Consider the following 13,270-nt stretch of genomic DNA (forward strand, 5'->3'; position numbering starts at 1 on the left):
GAGATGAAAGATCTGGAAAACCTGGTATTGTAAGAAGAGACTGAGAAGTTGGAGAAAACAGAAGAGCTGAACGAATTGAAGAGGCAGAAGAAGGACTGGGTTTTTCTGAGGAGAATGATGCAGGGTAATGCCAAATAGCTTAAATATGTCTCAAGCTCAGTGATGCAGTACAGGCACCAGGAATCTTTCCACCAGAGCCTGCGTTTCTGCTCCAATAATACCAGAGCTCTGTGAAATGTCATCCTGCTCCTGTCTTGTATACTGAGAGACTGGAAGAGACGGGTTTCATCTTCCAGAACACAGGGAAAGAATGTGTCTGTCTCTTTCTTGCTTCCTGCTAAGTCCATTAACAAGTTTACTTGACAGATACACAAGTCATGAAATGGCTACAAATGAAATGGATTTTACTCACCCCCTCCCCCTCCCTCCCTCCTCCTCTTTCACTGTCTCTGTGTTTGCCTAAATTTATCCTTTTTATTAGTTAGCACATTCCAAGCTGTGATCTGATCTATTCCAGGGCCTGCTTTAATCCATTTTCCAAAAAAACAACAAAAAAAACCCATTTATCTCCTCAGGCTCTGCTGGTGTGTTTGTGAATGAAGACCCAAAAGTTTGAAAGATCTGGAACAGGCGTCGTCGTATGCGTGTTCTCGACTAATTAACGAACATGGAGTCTTAATGGACACATCATGCTTGGCTGAGAGCTAAAGCTCACTTATATTAGCTCTTGGCTTGCAGCTTCGGATCGACAAATCACTTGTATCGTGTGTACAGCTGGTTCTTCTCTTAATGGAGCTTCTCAAATGTTCTTTGTCTTCACCCCCAAAGCGTGGGGGGGGCGTCTTATTTTTGCTTCCCTTTTAAAAAGTACTGTTCCTTTTTAGTATGTATTTGGCTACTTTGTGTGAATCGGAACTCATGTGTTGTAGGTGTTCCGTGGTTAAATTTCAGCCTAATGCTGGCTCCAGATCAGGGTGTAAACACACCTTTAACCCAGGAAGTTGCATGTCGTTTGTAGGTTTTATTGTTGATTTGTTAGCAGATTAGCAAAACAACCTATTTTTTTTCCCCTTGTGTACACAATCACCTGATGCTTTATTTTGTTTTGTAATGTCTCCATACAGGTTCAGTGGGAGGTCACACTGCGGTTTCTGGAATCACAGCTCAGACACAGACAGAAAATCGTGTTAATGTAGATAACCATGTGGTAAATGCGTGCCATGCATGTTTTGTCTCAGGATTATCTTAATGTATTTAGAGAATACCGTGCGTTCTATTGGGGGTGATGAAACATACGGATAATGTTTACACTTAGCTGCATGATTCAGATTTAATGCACACTAAAGCTATGTCCACTTTTAAGATGTTTTTGTTTGATAAACGTATTTCTCCCTGTTTTGGCCTTCCGTCCACACTGTGGCAGCGTTTTCAGTCGACTTTCTCCGGAAGAGTTTACAGATGTTTCGGTGCGAATGAGCAACTTTTGAGAAGCGATTGAAAATTACGGTGTGGCCATGGAGCATTTTAAGACAAAAACGGTGTTTTTTTTTTCCTTTCTTTTTTTATTTTTTATTTATCCGGATTAGTGAAGACGTAGCCTAAATCCGCTTGATCCGCCTAGACTTCATCCAAAAAGATTTCTCAAATTCCGCCCAAATTTTTTCTCTCTCCAGGTTTTTAGATCTTGACCTGTTACCAAAGTTATCCATAACATGGCTTTAAGGAAACCTTTGATGTAGGAAACCGTTCCATCTAGCTCCTTTGTGGGACCTTCTGGTGCAAGTGTTCTATGCAGAACTCAAATACACTAAAAAGGGTATTACTTTTGGAAAGAATTGGCATTTAACAAAGAAAAACATGTGAACTGACCTACTGACCTTCAGTAGAACTGTATGTGGAAATGTACTGTCACAGGTAACTGATACACATGCATTTTTATAGCTTTTCATAATCTTGGTCATTAAATGGTGGTTCTGTCTATTTGTTGAGAACACTGATTGGTGTAGTTTATATACAGGGTCAGCTTATATAGAGTGCCTGGGTCAGCGGTTGTTAGCATGATGCAATGGCTATCCAGTAGAGTAATGGTCTTCTGTGCTGCCCTGTCGGCCCTCAGACAGCAGGTTCCTCGACCTCTACGGCTGATTTCCTTTTTTTTTCTTTCTTGCTGGGTGACCTCACTGCTTACTGTAGTCACTCTGATGGTTCTGAGCCATTGGGGTTAGCAGATCACGGCTGCGTCAGAGCACTCTCGCTGGTATTTACGATCGGACTCCCAGAGTGCTTATAAAGGCCAATGCATACCGTTAGGATGATTTCATGTGTTTCATCTGCAATTCACCATGAGAATAAGAACAAAAAGGAGATAAATTGATTATAGTGGCTGAGTCAGTCAGATGTTTCAGGCATCATGCGAGAGTGTACGTGCTCGTGTGTGTTTTGTGTGTGAAGGGTAGTCTCTGCGGAATGGTTGTGTTGATAATGGTGCGTTTCGCAGCAGATCGCTTCTGCTCGAGCGCTCGTAAAGACGAGGCAGCTCCAGCCCTTTCCGTCTGGGAGTTCCTCAGAGGCCTGAGTAGTGTTTTGACCTTTATTCATTTCTGATCTGCTGGATGCTAGATGACGATTGTGTGAATATGTTGGAACTTGGTGTAAAGGGAGCAGATGTAAGCAGTTATTGTGTGCGGACAAAGCAAGCAAGGCACAATTCTGTTGTCTCACTGCTGTTATCTCTTTCTTCCAATCATTTCATCAGTTGCTCTGCCTCACTGTAGGCACGAGGCCTCATTTTCAGGGGCAGCACACGTGGAATTGGTGGAATTTTGGATTTTGAAGGCGCAGACAACTCCAGGCGTACGAAACCGAATTAGAACAATAAAGATACATAAAGATCCTGAACTGGAGGAAATATACATACATGGTTAAAACTTAGTTATAAACTATATATACAATAGTTTGTAGACAACTGACTGTCATTTTTGAGCCATTTATTCCACATTTAGTACTCGTTCGCTTTTTTAATTCCCTCCACTCTTTTGAGAAGATGTTCCACTAGGTTTTGGAGTGTGCTTGTGGAGATTTGTGTTAATTTATTCACGAGGGTGTTAGTAAAGCCCCAGGTACTGATGTAGGTTGAGGTCAGCGTTCATATTCGTCCTATGAGTGTTCAATAAGGTTGAGATCAGAGCTCTATAGCAGGCCACTCAAGATCTTCGATCTGTTCGAAACCAAGCCAACCATATCTTAATGGAGCTCGCTTTGTGCTCAGGAGCATAGTCATGCTGCAAAGTGTTTGGGTCTCCAAGATAAAGTTATATATAGGAAATCTATAAACATGTATATATTTACTTATTATGCATCAGGAATTTCATCGTATGATCACTTCTGATGATGTCTCTTATTTGAAGTGGTATTACAGTAATATTACAGTAATTATTGCACTGGCCCTTATTCATCAAAGTTATTAGACAATACAGTAGTTTTCACTTTTTTGTTGTGCACATCAAGAATTTGAGTTCAGGCTGTTCACACTGGAATGTAGAGTTTGATTGTACAGATTTCAGGTTTCACACGTGATCTTATTATCATGAGTAGTAATAATGTCTGCCTTTACTTTCTTTCCTTAGATAAATAGCCCACTTTCACAACAGCTATATTTAAGGATTTGTTGTGGGCAGGACCTCGTGCCCATGCAGCTGAAACTGATTCATCAGTTGCACTCAAACTCCTGCAAGTTTTTCTGATGTGTGAACGGTTCATGAATCAGACACAGGACACCGATTATTCTTTATTTATTTAACGTCATTCTGAGTCGCACGTTTTTAAGGGACATTGGTGAATAAGTGCTAAAGTGTGTTCTGTTACGTGACATACTTTGAGTAGGCACGAAGCGTGAGGGAATAGCGCTCTCCCAGTGGCCTCTCAATGCCCTTCCTGTTCCCACTACATGCTGGAAATTGCATTGCTCACCTGCTGTCACTCACAATACCTTTGTTTATTCATTTGCGTATTCTTTCTGCTCCGCTCGCTGCCATTCTTTTTTGGATTCATTGTCTGGTGTGTTTTATTTTTTATACTGTACGTGTGTAGAAATGAGCTCATGGCCGATGCATTAGTTCAGTGCTGAAGGAGCTACACTTTACACCTCATTTCTCTAGCCACTTACTGATAAGGAGCTCATTACGCATCAAACGAGCACAAATTGCTTCAGCCGTGCACTGCTATCTGGATGAATAGATCCCCCCATGCTCTGATGATAAAGCTGTGTGTGTGTGTTTGTGTCTATGGACATCTACACTGTAAACCCCCCCTACACACACACACACACACACACTGCTTTCAATGCTCTTTGTCATAGTGTCATAGATCATCTTTTTTTTTTTTTTTTTTAAGAAAAAGCTGCCATATTACTATGGAATGCATTTGATCTCACTCACACACACACACACACACACCATGTGTAAGTTGTTGCCAGACAGGCTGGCTTTGGTTTGTATTGAGTTTTGCGGGAACACAGATAGAGAGCTCTGATAATGTGCTATCAGCTCAGAGAGAGAGAGAGAATCCAGCATTACTGTTTCAGCAGCCCGCCTCCAGCTCTCCACTAAACCAATTAACACTAATTACCAGTCCACTGCTTTCCACAAACATGCACACACTTCCCTCGCAAAAAAGGCCTTCCTGTTGAGGCTGGCCTACACCAGTGAGGAACAGAGAGATGGCGCTAACACGCAGAGAAAAAGCGAGCCCCTGAAAAAAGCATGAGGGACCAGACATGAAGACTGACACAGGCCATGAGAGCAAGAGTTGAAAGACAGAGAAGAAGTACATAGAGACCCTGGAAGAGATGTTATACGACAGAGCAAAAGAGACTGAGAGATAAGCGCAAGGAAAAAGAGACGGACAGAGAATACGAGAGAGAAAGGAATAGATTATACAACAGGCTAAGACACAGACAGGCCATTAATAACATCTGGGACACAGGAAGTCACCATAAAACCGAGACAGAGCGATAAGAGACATAAACACTTTGAGACAAAAATTTGCATGATTTAGTACAGAAGGGGAAATCAAGAAGGGGAACAGACAAAGGAAAGAGAGGCCGGAAGACCAGGAGTCAGACGGACACCACCAGGCGAGACCTACAGTGCTTGAAGACGGACTAGACGAGGAGGCGATGAGACGTTCTATACTAACACAATTTCATCAGCAGTAATTCAATGTGCCGTTTGTGTGCGTTATGTTCATCTTGGTGCTGGGTTATCAGCATGCTATCTCTCTCTCTCTCTCTCCCCCTCTACTCACACTTTTTTTTCCCCCCCGAAATCTGATGGGAGTAAATTTTTTATGTCTCCCCCTTGTGGTGAAGGTCTGCCATAGCAGCTGGCATGACAGAGAAGCATTATTTTATGGGATTTAATGTATTTACTGTTAAGACTGTTATTTTCACATGTATATTTATATACATGTATATGCACACACACACACACACACACACACACACACACACACACACACACACACACACAGTGGTGAACAAATTTATGGCAGCGAGCTAATATATTCATGGATCTTCAACAAGGCTATTTACAGTCACATCCAAACATGCGCACACACACACACACACACACACACACACACTCAACTCACCTACTTCGATAAATATTTAGATGATCTACCTCTCGCTGCGCTCAATTAGTTAGCGCACATACATTATGTCCACAGTGAGACACAATCCATCATTATACTGCAATCTGCAATCACAGTTTATAACGATCCTTTAGGTTTACATGAATACTAATGTGAGCACACACACACACACACACACACACACACACACACACACACACACACACACACACAGTGTGATTAATGAAAGCTGTTTGAAACAGAGACCAGACTCTCACCTCAGGTCTCCTCCCATTGTGATGCATCCATAATAAAGGTTGGCATAATAACACGAGCTCTCTGTAATAAAGCGCCATCGCCACGTTGACTGAACGGGGCTCGACCCGACGCTGCCATTAGACCCTGAGACAATGACCTCATCAACATAAACTCTTTGCTGAGACTGCCTTTCATTTGGAGCGAATAATATCCACCGCGATTCTCATCCTTGGTATCATCAAAGCGGAGGAACGTTAAACACGTCATAATTAAAGCGAGCAGTTCAGCCAAAAGCAGTAAAAAAATAAACAAATAAAAAATATATACATATGTATATTAGAGAGAGAGTATAAAAGATTCCTGGAGCACAAATAAAATCGATCCATATAATCTTTATATTTTGAGTTCTTCTTTATTAAAAAATGTTTTACTTAATCTATATGGTAATATATTTAGCGTGAAAATCTCTTATAATTGGGACTGTATTTCCATCCAGATAGTTATTACCTAGATCTTCAAATCAAACTCTTGACATACCTTCCATCATAGACTAATTATTTCAGTTATTTCCCAATATTAAAAAAATGACAGTTGCCACTTTTAGAATGGAAAAGTTTTTCTATAGGATTTCCTACGCATTTGGAAGACCAGAGCGACTTAGTTCTCTCACGTATACAATTGAGGGCTCAAGGACCACAGCTGTGGCAGCTTAGTAGTGCTGGGATTCGAATCCATGACCTTCTGATCAGAAGTCTGACATCCACTGAGTTACCCATTCTCTACATTTTTGTATAAAAGAGTGTAGTGTTAGAAACCACAAAGCACGCCATCTGTTGACCTGTTTGGAGATTTGGGTAAGCAGGATTTGAAGACTGAGGTGTGTTGTTGAACTGGTAGCTGCAGGTTTAGATGTTTTTTTAACTACTCAGTTTATTCTTATTTGATATACATTGTAATGCTGTAATGCCCCCCCCCCCCCCCCACACACACACACACAAAAAGTTTTGTATTGGAAAACACGTTTTTTTTTTTGTGGGTTTTTTTGTTTAGCAGTAGTTTTATAGTCTGAAATTTTTTCACAGCTCTGAAATTCCAACCTTAGCATTCTATAGAGACGTAGGAATTTAAAGACATGATTTAATCCCCCCGCCTCACACACACACACACACACACCTTTCCCCAGTCCCCACAATGCTTTGGACATGCACAAGGAACACACTGGCTACGTGAGGATGAGCGAGAGGCACACTGAAGTGACTTGGACATTAACTGATTTGATAAATGGCCTGTCACTTTTTTGCCGATGTGCAGTGTAGGCTTTTAATCAGACTGTTCTAAGATGATCACTTATCTATAAAATGTGGCTACTACATTGTTCCCATCTTCTGTGTGTGCTCTAGCATGGTTTTATATCTTGGTAAAGAGTAAATGTCCCCACAAGGATAAGAATGTCTTACAGTTTTGGCATTTGGTGAGTTGACATTTGCTATGATTTTCAGTAAAAGGTCCTCAGACCCTAGTGTTTGTCCACATGCAGGGGAATTCTCAGTAAAAGTGTGTTTTTGGATGTGGGCCTTCATCCACTACTATTACACTCCACAGAGTAGAGGTTGTCCGATTCATCGGTTTTGTGGATTAATCAGCACCGATAGTTGATAGCTGGAACTATTGGGAAAAATCCACACCAATTGTTTTTGTAACTTGAAATGTCTGAGAAGTTCCACTGTCCTCATGAGAGCAGCCTCTAGTGGCAAATCAGTGCCACCACGTGCTGTTTGTTTTTACAGTTGAGGCTGCACGGAGAGCGCTATATTATATTTATTATTGATTTATTCATTATATAATTGTTTAGCAATATTTCATATATTCATATTTATTTAATTTTGCACATTTTCATAAATCAGTACTGTATTTTTTTATATATTAAAATTTTTTTCAATAAAGTTCAGTACTATTTTACGTGTTATGTATTTTTTTAATCCAGTACTATCAGTTGATGAATCGGTTATCGGCAGGTACGATCCAACCTGGCTATTGGTATTGGTAAAATCCACTATCGATCGACTTCTACCACTGAGATTTTGGGAAACTGGCTGCTATGGCATTACTTTTTATCATGTGCAGATGATCAGGACGTTGTAGGCTGAACTCATCTGAGCGTGCTCTGTCTGCCCCATCACATCAGATACCCAGTCAGCACTGAATCACTTTGTGGTGCGCTTCAAAACTAATTTGTTCAAGGCCTCTTCTTCCATAAGCTACAATGCTGCAGCTAATAAAAAGCATGATCCGACTCTCTTTGTGACGCTAATAGCTGGATGTACAGTAGCTTTGTCCCCTGTGTTTTAGTTAAGTGCAGGCCCTGAGCACTGAATGTTTTGCGATTTATTGAAGGTCTGTATAAAGTGGCATCACAGTAAGCACAGCCCAGCCTGAATTAATGGACAGGGTTATTGTAGTAGGGTAGACCTTCATGCGCTAGTTTTACCCGCTTATGTGCAATGTGAGGACAGTTGTGACTGGAGCTTTGTGAGGTCTGCTGTTGGGAAAACAAATGCCTCTTATAAGATTTTATATATTTATATAAAAGTGTTATTTTAGGTAGGAACTTGTGCTGCTTTCATTAGGATGATTGGTTCAGAGTGCAGGAATAGAAAGGCATAATAAACAGGTTTATTACTTACCTTTTATATTTTCCACTAAATTGGAAATGCGATATCAATGAGGACATCAACAATCAAAAAGAAATTGTCAAAACAAAAAACTACAGAAAAAAAAATCCCAAACCTGAAAATATTAATTATATTTAACATATACTTTCGCATATATGCATTTATATACAGGTTTCTGGAATAGACATGCAACAGGAACACGTTAGTTACGTGAGGATGAGCGAGAGGCACAGTGAGGGGACTTGGACATTTACAGATTTGATAAATGGCCTGTCACTTGTTTGCCGATGTGCGTGTAGTCTTTAATTCAGCCTAATTACTGACTTCTATCCATATACCCCGATATCTGATTCAGCATTTGATATTTTACCTGCAGTTTGCACAAAGACTCATAGTGGAGATAACAGTACTTTCTAGCCCATGGAGGCTGGAAGTGTGGAATGTTTTGCGTTCGAGACGAACCTGTACACACACCCGGTCCTCACAAATCTGTTTCTTTGTTGTTCAGCCACAAGTCTGACTGGAAAGGTCAGCGTTTATTGAGTTTTCAGAGGAAAACATGGCTCAAAAAGCCCACAGAGAGAAAGAAAGGCATATATCTGAGCCCGGATGTAGAAAACAGTCTTGTGTATTTGTTTCATTACATTATCGGCAAAGGTCATGCTGTGCTCAAATAGAATCTTACAGAGTGCGGATGCATGGTGACATTTTAATTGTTATTGTTTAAAATGAACAGGCCTCGGTCTGCAGTAAGGTTCTTCTCGTCTTGTCTCGTCTCGTCTCGTCTCTTCTCCACACACACACACACACACACACACACACACACACACACACACACACACACACACACACACAAAACTGTGTAGGTGTACACTTTAGTACTTATAGGAGAAACCGAGACCTCTGTAATAACTGGACATGGAGAAAAAACAGGCCTGTTTAGGTTCAATATCTAATACTTTGCTAACAGTAGTTCCATGACAGACACATGAATAACATGATGCGTTAACCTCTTTATTTTTATGCTGTGTTTGTGCGTACATGTGGAAAAATCCCAGTGGGAGCTTATATTCCTAGCAAAATAAATTCATGCATCAGTATGTTTATTTCAAGCAATCTCTGAGGCCCAGTTAAGAAAATATTAGTCAGCACTACCCAGGCTATGGGCAGGACTTTACTTCTTGCAGTCTTAGAGTCAGTAATATGATATATTTTCATTTGGTTATGATATTAAGTTTTCTGACTTAATAAAAGCATTTTTCTGTCTTATAATGATGATAGCGATACGGAAAAATTGTACAAATATTTTAATTTATGCACGGCAGTTCAGTTTTTATATGATTGGGACACTGCCACGATGTACGCATCGCACACTTTCAGATGTCTTACTCTTAAAAGGGGTTGACAGAGTTCAGTTTTTGGTGTTTCAAAGTCAAATCTTAGCTCTCTCTCTCTTGCTCTCGCTCTCTCTCTTTTGTTTTTTTTGTTTGTTTTCAAATCAGTAGTGTTGGATGCTAAAGCAAAGCACATCCAGCTCTGTTTCTCCACTCCACTCCTCCACTGTGTTTTGCTAAATTATCATATACACACACACACACACACACACACACACACACACACACACACACACACACACACACACACACACAGATGTTCCCCCGAGTTACGATGGTTCGACTTACAATGACGAGAGCGATACAACAAAATTGTAAAAATATAAAAGAATTTTAGTGATAAAAAGCACGTCTTTCAAGCGCCCGAGTATGTCTGCGGCTTGAAGTGAAAAAAAGAAGAGCATCAAATGCATCAGTTTAGAGCAGAAAATGAAAATTATGATTCAGCATGAAGCAGGAAAGGCTGCCAATGTCATAGTACCATTCATAGTACCCGTCATAGTACCTTCGACTAACGATATCGTAACGTATCTTTAACGTAAGTAGGGGACTACCTGTGTGTGTGTGTGTGTGTGTGTGTGTACTGTATATATAAAATTTTCTGTAATAAAACTGTGCTTTGATTTCCAGCATGTATTTTGCATCCCTACACAGTTACGAGTTGTTTAGCGTTCGTAAGCGAGTGCAGACTTTGATGGGATATTTATGGCTGACGATGGGGAGACATAAACGCAGGCAAGATTAAACTTTGATTAGTGCAGATTTAATATTTAGCAATCCCAGTTGCACTAGATGTCTTAGATGTTTTTGGCTCATTAAAATTTTCACACACAAGGGAAAGCTAATTTGTCACCAGGCGTCATGCTGACGCGCCTCTTAAATCGGCAAACTTTCTAAAGGCGGCTTCTTTTTTTTTTTTTCTTTTTTTTAAAAGACAAACCCAGCGGAAGGGTCTTTGTGAATGAGACTGAATTAGTGTTGCGTTACAGTTTGCCACGAAGAGAAAATGGACTGTCTTCTAGTCTTTCAGCACTGCTGCAGTTTCTGCTGAACACGCTCAAGAGTTCAGGGAGGTCATAGCGATCTCGTGTTCTGTGCTCCGATTCAGATGAGGAAGGGTTGAGTATGAATATGTGGTGAGTGACAGCACTTTATGGTCTCTGTTATTGGGCTCTATGAAACTAAACTTCTTCAGGTTGAGAGAGCTGTCAGGTCTAATCATAGGTTGATGCTTGTTTTTGGTGTCTTGGGACAGAAGCCCAGTACAGATTTGTATGTAATAGTAAGATTGATTATTCTTTTCCCATTGGAGAGTCACAAGGGTTCATGCGTCTCAAATAACACTTAATGGGAAAGTTTAATTAAATACACACTATGAAATTCATAAATTTAACTTCAGGTACTGACCCCCAGTGTTTTTCTTGTCTTTTTTTTTTTATGATATGTGTTACATTTATCACCATTAGTATTTTTCTGGCTGCAAAACCGATTGGTGTTTAAATAAATTCATGAATTTTGATTCCAGACAGCGTTCGGCTTGGTGTCGTCCACTGGGGTAGCAGTCGTTTAAACCACCCTGTCACAGGAGAGCAGCACTGTGATGCATTACCCAGCCATAGCGATGGTGGAGGGATGCAGGTGTTCATACTAATAATGTATCCTCTTATGGGATTTCCTTTAAATTCTCTCTTTTACCACCATGAGGTCGGTGTTGCCCTTCTATCCCTTCCCCAGTCCTCCACAATCACTCATGTGTATCCCATCATCCCCAGCTGTTTGGCTTCAGTGCTGTAGAATTTTCTACACCGTTTCCGACTTTCTTCATTATTCGTTTCGAAGTGTAGCTTCGTGTTTATTTTCGTTGCCGGGTTTTCAGGCCAATTTGATCATGATGAAGCGCTAAGTATGTGATAAATTTATTAGCTAACATGGAACACATTTCGTTGTTTCCTTATAAAGTCATTTTTCTTCATACCTGTCATTGCTTCCTTTCTGCCTTAATACCCCCCCCCCCACACCCCCCCTTTCCTTCCCTGGTGGTATCCTCATAGTGGGGCCATAATGATGCGTTAAAAACTCTCATTTTCCACAGCAGCTGTTGTCCCAGTGGAGGCTCGTATGATTGTGTATAGGGAGGGGAGGAGCAATGTGCTGTGACTGGCCCCCCCTCACTTTGCTAGGATTCCTAAAGGAGCCAAAAATATGGATGTGACTTTCCATTCATGTCTTCCGTCTGTTGTTTTTTTGTATTTTTCCTATTGTCATGGTTGCATTGTGTTAGGTGTGCATAGTCATTTTGATCTTCTTGATTTGAATACGTCTTGTCCAAACAAACCGCCCTGGTTGTCACTCACGCTTTACCTTGCACCTTTCTTTTTTAATTTGTATTTTTATTGTTTTTACTTCTTTCCCTTTCAGCTCTGCTTTCTTTCTTATTTATCTGGCAGCAGGAGAGAGGGGGAAAAAAATCGAGCCTGCCTCACGAAGCGGCAAACCGCCTAATTTCAACGGGCTTTAAAGAATCAATTTTGACCAGTAAAGAGCCTCTGAAATAAATGGCAGGTCCTGGCGAGGCTGGTATAAATACCTATTAGGCTTTCTTATTGTCTTAGTGTCAGGTACGGCGGTCGGTTTGCTAGGAAAATTGAGCGGCTGGCATCATTTGTCAGCCTCCTCTGTCTTCTGGAGGTTTTCTACTGTCTTGGTAATTGGCTTAGAAATTATTCAGTCAATTTACCTTTTGAAAATCCCATTGCATATACAAGACGGCACGCGCTCGCAACAATCGATCGTTTCTAGATGTCGGGCTCGACCTTTTTTTTGCTGCCTTTATTACAGCTTTGGAGGGAAATGGCCTAGTGATCATGTTGCAGGGGCGAGGATACGGGATACACACTTCCCTCTGCACTCACAACTCCGATTTTTAGATTGAGTCACAACTCATATCTCTCACTGAGTAATTGTTTTGTTTTTTGTGTTATTTATTTATTTATTTTTATCTCTTTATAGGGCCTGTTTGCCTCACTGAACTGTTTTTGTGATGTTAATCTTCTTAGGTGCAGGTGCACTTACTTACACTGAAAATAGCTGAAGTCAAGGGGCTTCATTAGTATGCTGGGGTTTTATCCCTAAATGGTGTGTGAGTGGCCTTTTTTTTTATTTTTTTCTGTCTTAAGCCCCAGAGTGGCTTAAGTCCAAAACGTCCAATCGCACACCCTTCAGCATGAGTAGTTTTTCTTTATCACTTTCCTGGGTTCCAACAAATGCACACTCATGTCTCCTTGTCCCTCATTTAGCCCAATTCAAACAGGGTTAGTT

The 13,270-nt window shown here is 40.7% G+C and overlaps 1 protein-coding gene and 1 long non-coding RNA gene across 7 annotated transcripts in view; both read left to right on the top strand.

Annotated features, from left to right (window-relative positions):
* Positions 1–13,270, top strand: part of pard3aa (par-3 family cell polarity regulator alpha, a) — a 395,018-nt gene that overhangs the window by 82,181 nt on the left and 299,567 nt on the right. The gene's annotated exons all lie outside the window — the stretch shown is intronic.
* On the top strand, positions 1,000–4,900 carry LOC310730964. Its single transcript, XR_014535037.1, has 2 exons — positions 1,000–2,805; positions 3,516–4,900. It is a non-coding gene; the product is annotated as an uncharacterized lncRNA (long non-coding RNA).

Source organism: Silurus aristotelis (assembly GCF_946808225.1).
Source record: "Silurus aristotelis genome assembly, chromosome: 1".
Taxonomy (NCBI): Eukaryota; Metazoa; Chordata; class Actinopteri; order Siluriformes; family Siluridae; genus Silurus; species Silurus aristotelis.